The following is a 15,290-nucleotide window of genomic DNA, read 5'->3' as shown; positions in this document are numbered from 1 at the left end:
AAGGAAAATCACTGTTATTAGAAGTTATATTATTTGCTGCAATTAGTACAAATGAGAGAAGTTCCATCTGCTGCTCAGGTGTTTGGATGTTAGAGGTAATGTTCTTCACATTTACTCTTATTATTTGAGGGATGCTAGTAGACAAGAAGCCTGCTATGAACCATCAAGATTTCCCATGTGTTTAAATTTGCTTTGCATTTACATAGCCTTTCCTTTTCCCACATCGTGTGACCCACTTCTTTTATCATACAGGCACACCAGCAACTAAAGCCTTGCTTCTGAGTCTTGCGAGTTCACTCTCCAACAGGTCCTCAGGCTTCCTTAGAATAGCCATTCCCAATCTGTGTCCTGACCCAACCTCCTTTATAGGCATATTTAGTGACAAAAGGTACATAGAATATGTAGTATAGTTTCATCCTGCCTGATATTTTTTCTTCCATTATGTATATATATATATATATATATATATATATATATATAATGGAAGAAATATATATATATATATATATTTGTTAAATGTGTGAGAGTGTGTGTGTGTGCAGGTGAACATACAATTATGAGTTCAATATAATTGAGCCAGAACTGCTTCAAACAATTTATATTAATGTACTTTAAACACTTTTAAGATTATTTAAATTTACCCTCTCCCGAATATGGTCTTTTTTAACAGATTTTGAGCACAAAGCTATAATCCCAGATTCTGGAGGATGAAGCAGGGCCAGTTAATTTCCAAGGTACTCTGGGCTACATGATGTGTTTGAATCCAATGTGGACTCCATAGTGAGATTCTATGTCAACAACCAAATACAATAGAAAAAAAATAAATAGATAGATAAATAAATAAATGACTCACAAAGATGTGAAAAATATTTCAGACTATGTGTTTATTAATAACTATAAGTGCAAAAAGTTTTTAAAATACTGACAATAATTCTGATGTCAAATTTATATTCAATTTAAATGGAAATCAGGTAACATATCTAATTAAGTATAATACTTTGAGATCAATTATATCAGGATAAAATATATAGAAAGTATACCAGAAATGTGGGAAATGTAAATAATACCCATTTTCATTAAATATTAATATTCCATATAAACAAAGATGTTTTGTGACCTGTTCTGGGAATGCAGTTGACATAAACTTGTAGCATTTCCCATTGACCCTGTGATAAAATGGCCACTCAACATATATGTTCTCTAGCAGAACATGATATAGCATGCATCCTGTCTTTTCTTATTGAGAGCTATCATGCAGCAAACAAGAAGGATATCTTTCCAGAGAGGATTATTTATAAGCTTGAAGTTCTACATTGACCAGTTATTAAAGAAATATTTGAAATTAATGTTTGAGTGAGTCAGTGGGAAATGTACTTGGAGAGATATATCAGTCATTAAAGACTAGACACAACCAATGTTTTATTATTATTTTAAAGATATCTGAAAAAAAACGTGTGTAAAACAAAGCCCTTCATCTACATTATGTGAAGTTTGAAATAACTCTATTATCCATAAATTTCTGATATTATTTTTGGAAGTATATATAACTCCTAAGGACAATTATGACATGTATGTTTTAAAATATCTACTGTATAAATTTTCTTGTCTAGATTTTGAGTTTTAAAGAGTTGAGAGGATATCATGTTTCTTTAACAAACTGAAGTGATGTCAAACTTCATCTCAGTTAAAAGTCATTTTGAATAATGAAATAATTTCTCTGCATATTCTTAAATGCTGACAAATTTACTTTTAATGCTACATGTTCATCTATATTCAGCAAATTGGCATTCATTTCTATTCATATTTACTCATTCTAATCATAATGTGGACTCCATAGGGTCTGATGCTGTAGATTATACTTTTGGTACATTTTTTATAAAATGGACCATAAACAACCAGGTGTGAATTGCACAACCTCGGTCTTAGAACTTGGGAGGGTAGCAGCAGGTGGATATCTGTGAGTCTGAGACCAAATGACCTGATCTACATAGCAAGTTCCCTGGACAAACAGGTCTGCAGACCCTGCCTCAAAAAAAGTAAAATAAAAGTGTGAACATTAGAATGACTTTCGTGAGATATGACTTAATATTAGCAGCCCTTCCATTTATAGTCAATCACTCAGAACCATATGCAGGCTGTTCCTTTAAAGGTATGTGAGTCAGCTATAATCCATTACTTGTGAACAATTTAAGATGTTGTTTTAGATAAGCATAGTATGAGAAATTAGCAATATTCATTAAAGAACTTAATAGTTATTCCAGGTAGGTAGAAAAGTGAACATGCCAGGCGGTGGTGGCACACGCCTTTAATCCCAGCACTCGGGAAGCAGAGCCAGGTGGATCGCTGTGAGTTCGAGGCCAGCCTGGGCTAACAAGTGAGTCCCAGGAAAGGCACAAAGCTACACAGGGATACCCTGTCTCGAAAAACCAAAAAAAAAAAAAAAAAAAAAAAAAAAAAAAAAAAAAAAAAAAAAAGAAAGAATGAAAGAAAGAAAAGTGAACACATAGCTACCATATGAAGGACTAAATAATATGCAGGAAAATATCAAGAATATTGTGAAAGTTCAGATGACAACACAGACTTGGCACATTTTAAAAAGAAAAGATGTTTCAATGAAATAAGCTCTCTCTCTCTCTGTGTCTCTCTCTCTGTCTCTCTCTCTCTCTCAATACATATTTCAGGGGGGAAAGGTATAGAAAAACCAGAATCAAGATTAATTTGTGCCATTGTAATACTTCATAAACTTGCCATTTTAAATTACTCATTTATGAAAGAAATGTTATTTTATTTTAAATGCATTAAAATATTCATGTATAAATAAAGCAGTCCAGTTCATTCTTTATAATGTGAAGTTGGAAATAGCTCATTTACCCATAAAATATTTACCCATAAAATATTTTGCACCCTAATACACTTATCTGGGGTCAAAGAACAGAACAGCCACTAGATACAGAGGCTAGAAAATGGTGGCACTCACACCTTTAATCCTAGCATTCCAGAGGCAGAAATCCATCAGGATCTCTGTGAGTTCAAGGCCACTTTGGAAACAGCCAGGCATGGTGACTCACGCCTTTAATTCCAGGAAGTGATGACAGAAAGCAGAAAGGTATATAAGGCGTGAGGACCAGAAACTAGAAACTTTTGGCTGGTTAAGCATTCAGGCTTTCGAGAAGCAGTTCAGCTGAGATTTATTTGAATAAGGACTCAGAGACTTCCAGTTTGAGGGAAGAGGATCAGCTGAGGAATTGTTGAGGTGAGGAAGCTGTGGCTTATTCTGCTTTTCTGATCTTCCAGCATTCACCCCAATAACTGGCTCCCTGATTTGTTTTTATAAATAAGACCTTCTAAGATTTGTGCAACAGGATAGCAAATTTGAGATAATACATACCTCATATTAACAATCACGATATTTTCATAGAAAAAAATGAACTAATGAATAACATTTTTTGTTGTCTGGCTTTTGAGTTTTAAAGAGTTGAGAGAGCTGATTTTGTAACAAACTAAACCAAGAATTCATAGTCATTTCCCCTCTCTAGAAGACCACTGATCTTATAATCTCCTAAATATAAAGCTTATCATGTAAAACATAAATTTACACATAGCATAAATATTTCTGTGCCACTTTAAAAGCAGTCTCACTAACATCACTGAAAGTGTTCTTCATGGTTATATCACTTGTCTTTCCACCTCCTAGACCCCTTTGTCCTTTCTAGACACTTCTGGACCTTCTAATATAAAGTAAAACTAAGAATTCCCTTAATCAATAATGAAATTTAAAGATTTACTCTTGTCAAGCACTGACCCTGAGTCTGGTAGATCTCTGAAATTATTACACACACTAAACAATTTAACACTGTTGACAGTATTGCAGATTTAAACATGCCGTCACTGTCATGTTGGGGATAAAGAAATTACAATCAAAAAAAAAAAAAAAAAAGAAAATGAATGAAAAAAAAAAAACTTTCCAAAGATCACACTACTTGAAAGTCCTAACCTTTCAGTTCCTTTTATTAATAATTAATAAGTAGTCTTATACTGCAGCCTAACTATAGGAAAATACTAAGTTATCCACTTTCCATTGGGCTCTTAGACCAGAAATATTAGCTCAAATTGATTCTATTAAACCAATGTCCCAAGCATAGGACTTACTTGTATGATTAAGTAGCACAGAATTTATATAAGGCTTTTAACCAATGACCATTTCTCCAGTCCTTACAATAGAATTTTTAACATTTCCAGTCTATAATAAGCTCTGCAGATAGGCAAGTAAATTAAGGAAAAACCATTTTCTTACAGCATTATGAATATCAAAGTAATAGAACCAATTAGGGGCAGTATGATAAAGGATGTAATTTCATTTTAAAAGATGGATTCTTGCCCTTTTAAATAATATTCAAGGGACATGATTTCCATGGAGAATAGTATTATTAGATATTTCAATCCTTTTAAAAACCAAAGAAAAACCCTATATTTCACAAAGTATATCTAGCTCAGAAAAAAAAACCTGTAACCTTAGCTCTTAAAATTTAATTATATTTGAATTTCAGTATTGGTTTCATTGATGAAACACTAAGAAATCTGTGAATGTTCATTTAATTTTTCAGAGTGTCAGAGTTCTGCTAAGCTGTGTAAGTGACAGGCACCACAGTGGACTTCAAGGTCACTTCAGATTATGCTAGTTTGATCATGTAAAGTTAGTAATAGTTTAGTAGAATGAAATTAATAGAGAGGAACTTACCAGTGCCCACAAATTTATGAAAACCCGTCTCCTGGGTTCATGTTCCTAAAAACATGTTCACCAACTAGAAATATCCTGGCAAGATGTGAAATTATAATTGAGGAGGTCATCGCCACAAATGCAACTGCATACATAAGAAGTAATGAGAAGTTCTTACTAAGTAATTTTATTTACTTCCAAATCTATTTCCAAACTCTTATATTTAATTATTTCAATGTTAAGGATGAATGAAAGTCTTTGATCTCAGATATCTTCCTTTAAGTAAAATACAGTGCAGTGATGGTGCATGCCTGTAATCCCAGCACTCAGAAGGCAGAGGAAGGTAGATCTCTGTGAGTTCAAAGCCAGCCTGGTCTCCAGAATGAGTTCCAGGACAGCCAGAGCTATTACACAGAGAAACACTGTCTCAAAAGACAAAAACCAAAACAAACAAAATACAGTATTATAATTTCACATCTATATGTGTAGCTGTTTTTGTTTGCCATGAAAGAATGTTCTTTATTCACTATTAAAGTGATCATATATAACTCAAAATACAAAAATAAAAATTAGAGGTTTTTTTGGGGGGGGTACATCTATTAACTTTACATCTTTTGGGAGTTTCTACAATAATGTCTAAGAATTTACTTGGACTAACCAGGAATCTTGTTCTTTCAATATATTTCACTTATAATTATGGCATATGTACATGTTTATAGATATGCAGGTATCATTGTATGGCGACAGTTAGAAGACTTCAGGGAGTCAGTTCTCTACTTCCATCATGTGAGTCACAGGATCCAACTCAGATTCTCAGCCTTAGTGGTGGTTCTTTTACCAAGTGAGCCATCTCATTGTCCCAGGAATCATATTTATATGAAAGTCAGCCTATACTGTTACTGCTATAAATGTACTGGTGCTTTAATTAAAACCTAAATAAGAGAGAATTTTTCTGACAGATGAATAAAATCTCCTAAAATATTTCAAGATGTTTTTCCCTCCTGCAGAATTGTAGCAAATTTAACAAAGCTGTTCAGAGTGTAGATGTAAAAATGATGAGGAGTGCTTCTCCGAAATAAATGATTGTGTGTACAGGAGATATATATTTTAAGGTCACATATGCTTTGAACCTATTTCACAAGACAATGACACAGCATTCCCCTCATTCCGCCTTGATTTCTCTTTAATCTTCATTTTGTATAAGAGTTTCTTTTTTAAAAAAAATATGAGTAGATATAGCTTTCTTTTAAAGGTTTGCTCTTGAAATACAGAATATGATTTTTGCATAAATTACTTGGAATTTAGCACAGTGAGGTGGACTTTAAATTAACATTAAAATGGATCCAACTGAGAAGAGACTAAAACATCTCTGTGCTTACTAATATCAAAAGAAATCTAGGTGACCGCCATTCAACTGTATCTGTGGCTTTGTCTTTGTGTTATCAATAGTGTGAATAATGCTAACTTTAGTGATATAGTGAAAAATGAACAATAACCTCAAAGTAACTTTCTAAAAATTTGAAGAATCCACTCAAATATCTAAAAAATGTTAGTATTCTAGCTAATATAATAAACAAAAAATTATTATAAATACTGCATTTCTTAATTAGCCTTCAAATATCTTTAAAACCAGTAACCATCAAAACTGTTTTAGCCCTTTAAAGGAAGTCTAAGCAGAGTAACAGTAATGTAAATATCTATAAATATGGTCACTAGTAATATAATAATCACAATTTTTTATTTTACATATAATGGCAGAATGTCAACATCCTTTTAAATCACCCATGCAAAGCAAACATCATAAATTGTAAAATCAATACCTTTTCAAATAACATTACAAAACCAACTATGAATCAAGATAATGTAAAGCAATGTAAAAATTTTTTTGTTTATAGTTGTACTGAAAATAATACTGTCAGAAAATAGCATTTTTCATACAGACAAAATTTTTATGTATTTTGAATCAAATACTAATCATGACATTTTTCAATAGATAGAAGTTGAATTAATGAATTGATTTTAATTGCTACTCTGAATATTTGTACATTTGTAAAATCACCTTAAAATACAATTAAAAAAAGGTACAGAGAAGTAAAACCTTGTCAGATTTTATATAAACATAAAAACGACAATATAAATTATTGAAAACAATGTAGCTAGTCTAAGTCTTCCAGGAAAAGGTACTGATTAGCAATCTTTACTTAAAAATAATTCTCAGAAGAGCAAAAAAAAATATTCAGACTTGTGATGTAAATATCAAATAACAATCATTTAGACAGTTTTTATAAGCAGTGAAATTATTCTGTAAAAATGTAATTGGGCCAAAGCCAACATTATTTTAATAGGTATGTAAACTGAAATAAAATTACTATTTTAACTACTCACTAAGTTAAAAAGAGACATTTTTTAAATTTGATTATATTTTACCTTTTAAAGCATATTTAAACAAACATCAATTTTTTTAAGGCCTACAGTTAACACTACATTTAAGAGTAAATAGCTTTCAGGCCAATGTATTCCTAGATCAGATGACAATGAAGATTGCTATCAGTAGTTCTATCAATCAACATGATTTGGAAGTATAAGTAATTTGTTATTTTATTTATTCATTTGTTTTGTTTCAGAAAACAACTAGTAGTTTTTAGGGAGTAGTGGTTTGATTAGTTTCGGGGAGTCAGCTGATGTCCTACTTCATATATGTAAGCAGCAAGGTACAAATCCAGACACAGATGTCTGAGAACCAGTGGAACCCCTGCTACTTTAATGTGTTTTGGTGACCACTTATTTCATCTTGAATGTATTTTCTGAGAGACCCATAAGTAGTGTAGTTAGGTAAGAAATTATCAAGAAAGTTATTAATGAATTTAGCGATTCTTGTATACAGAGTCCTTTATCTTTAAATTTCTTCTTATAAAACAGTGTTTCACTCTTTCACATGTGGGTTTTGTCTGTCACAGAAAACATGCATAGCTACTTTCCTAGAGCCTTTAGCCTAAACAGTAAAGATGTCAGGCTGACCTTTGAAAGACAGTGATTCCCAGAGTGATGCATCTCTATGAGTTAGTATTGGAATATTGTGGAAGACAGGGATTATGTCACCTTCATCACATCCACAGCAAGGGACTTTTGTTTCAAAAATGAGCTGAAGCAATTCTGATTAGGAACCCAAACTTATTGGCTTCTACACCATCGTGAGGTAGAAACTCTCATCTTATGGAGTAAAATCCTAAGTGAAAGAGATTTAAGAGGAGGAGCTCATGACTCAAAGGCTTTTTTTCAGCCACAGCCATTTCATATATTTTTGAGTGATTGCTATTTTGCTTGCTATATATGCTTAGATCAGTCTCAGTCCTGTAATTTATTTAGCATTTCTATAGTTGTCCTTGCTCTGGTCATGTGTAGGCATTCATGTAGGTAAAACTGTATGTATGTATCTTCTGATATTACTAGGAAACACATTCTCACAGTAAATACCTTGATTCTCTGGCTCTTAGACTCTTACCACCATCTTCTCCAATGTTCCCTAAGCCTTGGTGCAGAAGTTGTCTTGTGTTTGTATGCATTGGGACTGGGCTCCACTACACTGCAGTTCGATAGGTTATGATATTTTATTATGGTCGCCACCTGTTGCAAAATGTAGTTTCCTTGATGAGGGATGAGGACTACACTTACCTATGGGTAAGAACAAATATTTAGATTGTAGTTACAGAATATGCTGGTTAAGTAAAATGTTTGTTATAGTTTCTCCTCCAAGACACATGACTTCACTAGCTATGGATCTATGATTAGGTTTCCAATAATAGCTGTGATTACCTTCTTGTCGGGTAGGACGTAAGTCCAATTAGATAGCTCTTGGTTATCATGCCAATCATTGTTACAGTTCACAGGCATCATATATGGCTATGACTATTGCTTGTTTCTTTACTTTGGAAGCTTCCAAAATTCTGTGCTTTACCATTCAAACTAGGCCTTACATAAGAGATATTCAGGGTTAGTTCTGCAGGAAGGTCCTCTGGACCCCACGTCTGAAGTACATGGTGTCTTCATCAATAATGATTTACCTTCCACCTCTTTGGGGAAACCAAAGACAATAGCCATAGTCAATAAAGTTTTGGAAGTCTCTTGGAAATTCCAACAATTTAAAAGAGGTCTTCTCATGACTATTGTTGGAGTTTTCGTTAAGTGGTCATTGGCTTTTGAAAGGAGGATTGGGTTTTGACCTTTTAGCACTTGAAAATTGTTGGGTGTTACAATTAATGAATTTTTTCTTCTGGAAGCCTATATAGGCAGCCTATATAGTCCTTTCAGGACTGTGAACACCAATCATCAGGGACAGAAATTCCAACTCATTTTCTACTTGATTTTTCTGTATTCTAAAGTCAAGTATTCAGCAATAGAGTCATACCATCAGTTCTGGTGGAGAATGTAAAGCAGATCAGTAGCCAATATTGGGGTGGGGACAATAGAGTCTACTCTGAATAATAGTTTATATGGGGTATCTCACACATGGAACTGGACATAATTTTACAAGGTTATGGCTTCTGAAAGCAGTAGTGTCTAAGACTGATGGGTGTTTCTATTCCAAGTTCTTTACTAAAATAAAATCACAATATATTATATTTTTAGTTTATAAAAGAGAAGGTTTCTATATTGCCTTACAGATTGCAGTATAATTGGTCAAGAACTAAATTCATGGATTATTTTCCCAAGTTATTGCATGTGTGATACTATTGACTCCTCAATTTAGTTTTGAAAGATACTGTATACATAGCTAAGTCTCTAAGTATCTAAACCAGTAAAAATAAATGGTATATTTTCCAGCCTTTTTTTCTGTTATTTACCACACTGTTATAGTGGGTAAAAAATATGATATTGACTCGCGTGAAAATTTTAATTATATATTAACAAATGAAAGAGTGATTTATTTATTTATTTCAGAATGTTAGCTAACTCACATGTAGTATAGGTCCTTAAACTTCTTGTAGTATCTTTCGGGTTTACAAAATTCACTTTTGTGGCAATGATCAATAAATTTGGTGATGCAAGAGGCCAAGGAGTTAAATGAGTTTAATAGCATGAGACACATTCAACTATCCTAGGTTCCTTGTTATCAAACAGAAACAACCCCAACAGAATCAGAGGCCATCAAAGCATGCCACTATATGCCCCTCTTTGTTTTGATTTTCTGAATCTTTGGATCAAAGCTGTTATATTACTGTGAGGAAAGGAAAGCAAAATTAAACAATTTCAGTGTCTACATGGGCAAGAATAGTTCAAATATTACTTTAGATACCGTTTTGGGGGGGCTGAGGCAACTCCAAATCTGATAAATAAGAATTTTCATACTTCTTAAAGATGAAAAGTAGAATGAAATACTCATCCAAGAAATTATAATTGATTTTTTTCTTATGACATCCTTGTATAACTTATTTGAACCCTTTTTCTGTCTAGTAGATGGAGCAATAATTCAGATTCAATGATTAAGAGTCAACATTAATGACACTGAATTGAAGAAAAATATAAGCAAAGTAAAACCAGAAAATATTTGGCTTGCTTCTGTGTCAGAAAATTTTTGTATTTGGGGAATAATACACACCTATTTTCTAATTTTCAGAGTTGCTAATATATTTGATGCTTTTCCAACAATTAATATTTTAAAACAATAATTTTTTAGACATTTGTTTGAAATATGAAGGAAAATATGAAACTTTTGTACTGAAACTGAAAAAGTAAATGGCAAGAGTTACTCGGTTTTCAGACTTCACCAGACTCTCATGTGCCCTTCAACACTGATCTAAACAATTGCCATTGACAAATGGAATGGGATCTTGTGGGCAATGTAATGGATATTCTCCCAATTTCTAAACAGTCTTGTAGCTTACAGGTTTTCTTTGCAATAGACATTTCAATCCATACACAAGTTCCTTCTTAGGAGAGTTGAAGGGAGAAATACCTCAAAAGACCAGAATGGAGTGGATCGGTGCCAACCGGTCACGGAAAAGGTAGAGACAGAGTGCCTTCCTTTAAATTTCAGTCTCATTCTTGATCTCATCCAATTAGATCTAAATACCCTTTTAGCCTTTCTTATATCTGTCAGTAACATAGCAACAGCACCTCAGCATTTATGAAAAATGCAAGTTATCAGGACCATCACTTTATGCCATGCATATTTAAATGGACATGCACATTTAAAGATATTTTTTTTTTCTTTTTTCATTGATGATTAAAAATTTGTTTGATACTTCTAACTAAATAAACCTCTTTTGTTTACAAGGAAAATTTAAAAGTAAACTCAGCATGAAATAAAATAAACTAAAAGATATCGGCTTGGATAAATAATCATCTTAATTTGGATACACTTCTGCCAACTATATTTTTTTTCAAAAAGCAAATTCTGTTCCTTATTTTTAAGTTCCTCAAATTAAAAAAAAATGCTACTGGAGCCTATATTGTCTAGAAAATGGATTTATATAAGACAAATTATGAAACATTCAATGGAATGGTAATAAAAGCTTACGTTTTAATTTTTGTTAGTGACAACATTGTTATTGATGAATATGTTTATATACAACCTCAGGAGAAACACAAATTACTTACAGACATCGACTGTTTACATCTAAACTTTTTTTACAGCTTAGTCTCCTGGTATTTTCAGAAGCAGAGAGAGTTGTATATCAAATGTCAAAATTTAAAGGTTTTCCCATTTGGCATAATGGTTCCTCAACAAAATATACTACTGGATTATTTAAAAAACAAGTAGTGATAAAATTTTAACTTATAATCAGAAGTCTTATGAATCTGCTAATAATTTATGGGGAAGTAATTGATAAATTCGAGTATTTTGTTACCAAAAATAAATTGAAGATAATTATTAAAGATAACTAGACTATAATCAACTTGACAGTAAACACAAGTTGTGAAGTTCTTTGTGAAATCAAGTAAAGAAACATATTGTAGAAGGAAATCCCATGTATTTTAGACAAATTTTGAGAAATAATCTTTAATATTTAAGAAACTGGAAGGATTGTGCCCCTTCACATTTCCTTTGGAATCAATATATTTGTGAAAATTGTATTTTCTCATTAAAAAGATTAATGAAAATTTAAAGACAGGATTGGTGAATTTGTGGCAATGACTAATTAGCCACCTTTTGAGAAAGCCCCTAAATACAGGAAGTCTTTGATTTGATTTCAATTTTTAGGCATAAATCATTTAGATTGCTTCCTTTTTGCACATAGCTAGAATATAATTAAAATAGATAATTAGAGAAAAGTAATTACTATTACTGAGTTCTTTCAGTTTTTGCACATCATTGAAGATTATGCATATAAGTCTAAATTAGCCTAGAATGTATGGCAGAGAGTAAAAGCTGTCCTGAAATTTAATAATAAGAAGAGCTATCTTTTTTCCTTTGTGTTTAATATATGCAAAACATTATTATATTTTGCAAATTTTGTTTTCTTATATATATATATTTTTTTTTTGAAATGGAGCTTATATATGTCAGACAAGTGCTGGCCTGGAAACTCAGTGTGTTGACCTGGCTGCCTGGAACTCATAGAGATATACTTACCTCTGTCTTCTGAGTGATGAGAACGAAGTCATAGGCACCAAGTCCACTCTATTTATCTTTTATGGGAAAATAGATGTGTTTTTTCTTTTGTTGTTTTCAATCAATGAATTTTAAAAACCCCTAGGTTTGACATTTCTCTGAGGTAAGTGTACACAAGTGTATGATTCCAACTATTTGTCATATTCAAACTATATGTCTTTCAAAGAACCTAACTAACTATCCAGGGTGAGGGAGGTCATGGACCCTAAAGAACACACTACTGAAACTTTCCTAAGTGAGTAAAATTTCTACTGCATTAAAAATACCTAATCTTGCCAGGCGGTGGTGGCGCACGCCTTTACTCCCAGCACTCGGGAGGCAGAGGCAGGCGGATCTCTGTGAGTTCGAGGCCAGCCTGGGCTACCAAGTGAGTTCCAGGAAAGGCACAAAGCTACATACACAGAGAAACCCTGTCTCGAAAAACCAAAAAAAAAAAATAAAAAAAAAAAAAAAAAAAAAAAAAAAAAAAAAAACTAATCTTATACCCATAGATAAATGTTGCTCTATTCCTTCTCAAAGAAACTTCTTTTTGCAGAGGGTGGAGACCACTACAACAAGCCATAATTGATGAAAATGCAAAGACCAACTGAATGTAGGGTGTCCAGCATAAACCAATATGTCTACAACACAACCCTATACCTAAGGCTCAGAGAACATCACTGAATGGGGAACAAGAAGGTTGGAAGGGCCAGAGGACCAGGATATTTGTTGTTACATAGTCTGTTTTGCAGGTGACAGAGAAATTTCAACAATGGAATTTCAAAAATATGGTTCCCTAAACAAGACCTGCACAATGATCACACCAGTTGACATATCAAGAAGTATGGGGCAAATCTCAAAACACTCTAATCTTAGATGAAAAGCTATAGACTGTCGTGTCCGCCTCGACCAGCAAGGAAGACGCAACACCAGGCTCTTCTCCAAGCAATTTATTCAGGAACCTTGAAACAGTCTTCTGACTTCTGACCCCGGGGAAAGCCAACCCACAACCTAAATAGCTTCTGGGTAGCCAACCTCAATCTGCCACGTGGGTACTGCGGATAGGTCCAGGTGCGCGGAAGCAAGCCAAATCCTTAGCCTTAGCCAAATAAGGAGTTGTTTATCACAGAGAGTGCTCACAGTCAGGAGGGTGGAAGGCAGAAGCCAGCGCCATCTTTGAGGCGTGGCTGCACGCAGCTCTCTACAATAGACTATTAATAACTGCTGATAAGGAAGAATCTGTCTTCTGCAAGGATAAGACCAATAATCATTTATCCATTCCAAGCAGTCAATCTTTATACACACGGGTGTGTGTGTGTGTGTGTGTGTGTGTGTGTGTGTGTGTATGTGTGTGTGTATGTGCGCGTGTGTGTGTGTAATCAACACTAAATGGACTCAATACTCTCTCTCTGTCTCTGTCTTTGACTAAATATGTACACAGATATAGGTGTAGAGAGATATAAAAAGATACATAAAAAGGTATAGCTAAATATAGAATATAAAGATATAGATTGATATATAACAATGTGTATAGAAATATAAATAATTAAAGAATATAAATACATGAATTTAGGAAGAAGTAAAGAGGACTTGAGGGGACCCAGAGTAGGAAGGATGAGGGCTGGAAATGATGTGTATACACTGCTATGAAATGCACCAAAAGAATTTTTTAAAAAAGATGCTAGAAAAAAAAAAAAAACACTGTAGAATGTTACTATTCTATAGAAACTAGACTCTCTTAGATAAGTTATCTCTAAGCAGTTTGGCTTCACAGGATTTCCACCAAAATCAGTATCATAAGCAAACAATTCAGTTTGGAACTGATTATAATATGAATTATATGATTACTTTATATATAATCCTTCCTGTTTTGTTTTCTTCATCATTGACACATGGTCTCTTTCACATAGCTACCCAAGGCCAACTAGAAAATAGATTTTTTTCTCAGGTTTCAAGTTCATTAGCATAATAAAAAAGTATTTAGGAAGAAACAAGTTATGTTAAAAAGTATTGTAAAACAAGATTTAGATTATCTAGAATGGCTTAGTATGCTAGAGAAATTAGTTCTTAGTGATTTATAATATAGAGTTTCACATTATAGGAGGAAGAAATGTAAATCAAAATTCAAAATGTGAATGGCATAAAGTTATTTTCAAATTTTTATTATTTAATTAATTTTAATTTTAACTATTTTGTTAAGTGTAAATTATCCTAATTAGGGTTTTTTTTTATTCCTGTGAAAAGGCACATGGCAACTCTTATAAAGTAAAATATTTCATTGAGGTAGTAGCTTGCAATTCAGAGGTTCAGTCCATTGGGTAGCATGGCTGCTTGCAGGCAGATGTGGTGCTGGGCAAATAGCTGAAGGTCCCACATCTTGCAGGCAACAGGAAGTCAACTGCTAGTCACATTGAGGAAAGTTTGAGCAAGAGAGATCTCAAAGCCTGCCCTGACAGTGACACATTTCCTTCAACAAGGCCACACCTCCTAATAGTGCCACTTCCTTTGGGGGGCATTTTCTTTCAAACACCACATAAACTAAGAGTAATTTTGAACTAAATTTTCAAGAAGACAAAGGAATTCAATATTTTTAGAAATTTATGAAGTGAACAAACATATAAGAGGTTGTTCTGTGAGGCATCATACAACAACATACAGCCTCAAATATGATGGTAGTCATGGAAGAGATGAAATGGAGACCACTGTGAATGCTAAAATTCATTTCCTTCCAAATAAAATGTTGGGACTATTTCCTGTAGATATGAATAATGATCTTTCAGTTCTCTCTGCTAGGAATGAATATTGGGGAATAATTCATACCACAGAGAACTTACCACTGGACTTTCTTCCCAACTAGAGAGAAATGTATGTCTTGTTATTTTTCAGACTACTAAAATTACTAGTTAATATAGTTATAAAATAATATATGCTTATCTGTTGTTTACCTACAATGTTTTGCAATGAGTTTCAGAAAATATTTAC

The sequence above is a fragment of the Peromyscus leucopus genome, chromosome 12 (genome assembly GCF_004664715.2).
Source record: "Peromyscus leucopus breed LL Stock chromosome 12, UCI_PerLeu_2.1, whole genome shotgun sequence".
NCBI classification, from domain to species: domain Eukaryota; kingdom Metazoa; phylum Chordata; class Mammalia; order Rodentia; family Cricetidae; genus Peromyscus; species Peromyscus leucopus.
The sequence above is the reverse complement of the archived record's forward strand: the minus strand, read 5'-3'. Positions refer to the sequence as shown.